The sequence below is a fragment of the Octopus bimaculoides genome, chromosome 26 (assembly GCF_046866305.1).
Source record: "Octopus bimaculoides isolate indiv1 chromosome 26, ASM4686630v1, whole genome shotgun sequence".
In the NCBI taxonomy this organism is placed as follows: domain Eukaryota; kingdom Metazoa; phylum Mollusca; class Cephalopoda; order Octopoda; family Octopodidae; genus Octopus; species Octopus bimaculoides.
Genome location: NC_142953.1, coordinates 18,321,774 through 18,326,773, shown reverse-complemented (window position 1 = coordinate 18,326,773; position 5,000 = coordinate 18,321,774). Strand labels below are relative to the sequence as shown.

The following is a 5,000-nucleotide window of genomic DNA, read 5'->3' as shown; positions in this document are numbered from 1 at the left end:
TAACAGGGACGCAAACAAACCAACACAGAATGTCAAGCACTCGTGGGAAGCAAACACAAGCAGAGATACGTACGCACACACACGAACACACATATACGATGGGCTTCTTTCAGTTTCTATCGACCAAATCCATTCACAAGGCGTTTGTTGTCCAAGGCTAGAATAGAACATACTTGTGTAAAGAGCCACACAGTGATTCTGAACCCGTAACCACTTGGTTGGGGAAAAAACACCATACCACACAGCAACGCCTACGCATGGCATATATATATATATATATATATATATATATATATATATATATATATATATATATATATATATATATATATATATATATATATATATATATATATATATATATATATATATATATATATATATATATATATATATATATATATATATATATATATGTCCCTTCTCCAATTACTAAATGTCCTTTAAATTCGAAATCTTAATTGTTAATATGACATGGTATGTCATAAGTGTCTATATATTGTGTTTTTTATCAATTTAGTTATAAAATAAACAGATTAATCAACGGAATACATTGTCTACAAGTTGATGGGTACCTCATATTCCCCTCCATTTTCTTATTGCTATATATATATATATATATATATATATATATATATATATATATATATATATATATATATATAATTTGTGTATATAAATATATATATATACATATGTATAATCTGTCTCTCTCTCTCTATCTATCTAATTATCTATCTATCTATCTATCTATCTATCTATCTATCTATCTATCTATCTATCTATCTGTCTGTCTGTCTGTCTGTCTATCTGTCTGTCTGTCTGTCTGTCTGTCTATCTATCTATCTATCTATCTATCTATCTATCTATCTATCTATCTATCGCTTTCAAATTTTGATACCAGGACAGGAAATTTCGGTGGCGAAGCTAAGCTTTATTATTTCGACCAAAACGCTCAACTGGTACTTTATCCACCCTGAATGGATAAAAGGCAAAAGTCAACCTCGGCGGAATTTGAACACAGAACGCAAAAAAAGCATTTTTCCGGCCTGCTAACGATTCTGCCAGTTCCATATATTGAATGCATTTAATACACGCTTTTCCTGTGTAATACTGCTTTCTCACACACACACACACACACACACACACACACACACACACACACACACACACACACACACACACACACACACACACACACACACACACATATATATATATATATATATATATATATATATATATATATACATATATATATATATACATATACATATATATATATTAATAGTTATCGCCAAGCTAACGTGGCAGTCCAGGAAAATAGGACGAATGCTGCCCTGGGTTCGGCTACTCCACATTGATAAGGGGCAACTACCCTGAAACTAGTCTGTGGATGTCAAACAAGCAAAAGGAAGCTGCTGACCTCCTCTGTTCGAAGGTTATAATGGACACAGGTTTGTGTGTCACATAGCTAGCTAGAGACGATGGCCTCTTGGAGCTAATCAACGGCATTTGGATTTGGTAGACGGAAACTGAAAGAAGACCGTCGTGTAAATACACACACACACACATACACACACACACACACACACACACACACACACACACACATAAATGTATGTATGTATATGATTATGTAAATGTTTGTATGTTTGTGTTTGTTCCCCCACCATCGATTGACAACCGATGCTAGTGTGTTTACGTCCCCGTAACTTAGAGGTTCGGCAAAAGTGACCGATAGAATACGTACTAGGCTTACAAAGAATAAGTTCTGGAGTCTATTTGTTCGACTAAAAGCGGTGCTCCAGCATGGATGCAGTCAAATGACTGAAACAAATAAAAGAATATATATATATATATATATATATATACAGCATGCGGTGAATAAACTGTTGTCTAAATTACGCAAAAATGAAAATAACACTGACATCTCATTTTAACAGATATGTTTACCAAAATTACATAAAAATATCTTGAAATAATAAAGAGTGAATTTATTCAATAAAATCGCCATTGGCTTCAATCACAGCCTCCAGACAACTTCAGAATCTCCTGCAACTCTTCAGGACAGTCTCCTTGTTTAAGTTGGTGAATGCTGCCATAATCCTTGCCTTAATTCATCTTTGGTGTTACAAGGAGTTTTGTTGGCTTAATTGCCCACCCCTCACCACATAATAATCAAGGGGGTTGCAGTGTGGGGAGTTAGGTGGCCAGACGTTAGGAGTGATGTGGTCATAGAAATTGTTTGACAACCATGACTGTGTTCTCCTGCTTGTGTGGCATGGTGCAGAGTCCTGTTTCCAACCACAGGGTCTTCCAGCAGCCACCCTCTTGACCCAGGGCAGCACTACCTTCTCCAGTCACTTGATGTAGGCCTCTGTGTTGAGTCTGAGGCCATGTGGGAAGATGAATGGAGGCATAACGTTGCCATCACTAGTGATCACTCTAAACACCATGATGTTGACTGGATGTTTGATTTTTATCATTCTCGGTACATGTTTTGGGGACACGGCAAGCCAACGGTTGTTCTGTGTTCACCATCTGATCCTGGCAGACATTTTTCTCATCTGAGAAAAACCAAAGCACATTCAATTGAGTTTATTCAAAAGCTTCATAGCGCGGTCTTTCCTCTTGTCCTTGATGACTTGGGATAAAAATTGGCCCTTTCTCAACTTATGTGAGGAATACGGAATGTTTTCATGCACTACCTGCCTGATAAGAGATGGACCTGTTTGACTTGGAGGGATCGATGTCAATCATGGCCTGAATCTCACCAACAAATTCAGGAGTTCTTTCTCATCAGAAGAAGTTTTCTGAGCTGCCGTGCCTTTGTAATCACCATTAGACTCATCCAACTCTTTCTGAATCCTCTGCACTGTCCTCAGATTGACACCCAAACACTCTGAAATGTTCATATTGCCAAGCAGTACAGCATGTCGCTTCCAAATTCTTGGCAGATTGAATTGCGTCATAGTGCTGTTTTTCTTATAGACGGTGCCCATCTCACCCTACTGTGCTGTGTAGTCGACAAAATCAAAAACAAACAATGCTCATGCAGGAAATTAAAAGTATAAAACGGCGACAATTTACCCATCGCACCTAGTATATACATACATTCTTGTATTTGTTTTGTAAGATTTCTGATGTGGAATCGTGTGAAACGAATGTTGTTATATTTTGAGAAAATCAACATTTTTTCTTACCAAATAAAGAATGAATCTATAGTGCGTGTGTTTTGGTAACAAAAAAAAAAAAAATGACCGTCCCGAAATATAACAATATATATATATATAATTTATTAATAAGGGTAGAAATTGATATTAATCAATTAAAACCAGTGGTCTAGCATATTAAAAAAAAATCCGAAGATTAAAATTGTATTACATACAAAAATAAGAGGAATGACCAACAAAAGTGGACTCCTATATGCTAGAAATAGATGCCGAATAATCTAACCACGAAAAATATGTTCTCAGTAAAAATTTAGCGACACAACAGACTGTAAAAGGGCAAGACAAATGGAAAAATACTAAATAAAAAAACGATTAACCTACGTGCCATGGTTTCACCTGTTAAAATTTACATAAGTAAATATCTGCAGGATCATCAGCGTAGTCTGTCGATTTATAAAATATAATTTCCAGAACTAGACACAAGACGTCCACCCGAAAGGGAGCACGGGGAGAGTTCTACAAATTACATTCTGTGTATCCTTTCAAATGTCTTCAATCTGGCGCGCTAAGTCCGTAAATAACTCTGCAGTTAATAAATTTATGCAGAGAATTCCCCCAAAAACAAAAGGATGGAGACAGGTGGTGTAGATAACAAACAGATGCATTAGTATAACTCTCGGGAAGTGAAAAAGTCTTTAACGTTTCGAGCCTACGCTCTTCCACAGAAAGGAACACAGAAAGAAACAAGGAGAGAAAAAAAAAATAAGCAGAGAAACAAGGAAAGAAAAAAAGGAGAGAAAAGAAGGCGAGAAAAAATATGTGTAGTGGTTAGCGATCTGTCATGGCGAATCCATGTATATATATATGTACATATATACATGCTTGTGTTATCTATCGAATCAATTCAATTAAGTATCTATCTAATCAATCTATCTCCCTCCCTCTCCCTCTCTATCTCTGTAGGTATATATATATATATATATATATATATATATATATATATATATATATATATATATATATATATGTATATATATATATATATATATGTATATATATATATATATATATTTATATAAATAAGGATAAGATCGGTATTTAAAATATTGATCTTATCAAGTGGTCAGCATGGGAATAAAAACCATCAAAGGTAATAATTATTTAAAATTATATATAATCCAGGATTTGAAATTATCTTATTATTTTTACTGGTTTATTTGGTCTTCGTCTTCGCTAATCGTGCCTTGCGGACATTTATTGTGGTTTTGGAGTCAGGATTTGACTGCTATTTTTTCAGCGTGGTGGTATCTCTTGATACCCTGTATTATAATTTTAAATAATTTATATATATATATATATATATATATATATATATCATAACATTTTTAAATTTTTAAATTTTCATATTCAAAACGGTTGCTACATCCTCTGGGAAAAAAATTATTATATATATATATATATATATATATATATATATATATATATATATATATATATATATATATATATATATATATATGTATATATATGTATATATATGTATATATATGTATATATCTTGCATGCATATGTGCTTGTGAGCGTATATGTGCACATAACGGTGTGCGTATGCGTGTGTGCGTGTGTATGTGTGTGTGTGTGTGTGGTTATGCGTAGTGTGCTCATAGAGAACTAGAAAGATAAGTAGGTAGGGAAGGTTGTAGGAATGTATTTATGGAGGTAGGTAGGTAGGTAGGTAGGTAGGTAGGTAGGTAGGTAAGTAGGTAGGTAAGTAGGTGGGTAGGCAGGTAATCGTCCGCAGATCGGAACAGGAAATACTAAGTA

General features: G+C 34.3%; 1 protein-coding gene across 1 annotated transcript in view; it reads left to right on the top strand.

The window, feature by feature from the left end:
* Positions 1-5,000, top strand: part of LOC106872198 (uncharacterized) — a 141,403-nt gene that overhangs the window by 1,976 nt on the left and 134,427 nt on the right. The window lies entirely within an intron of this gene.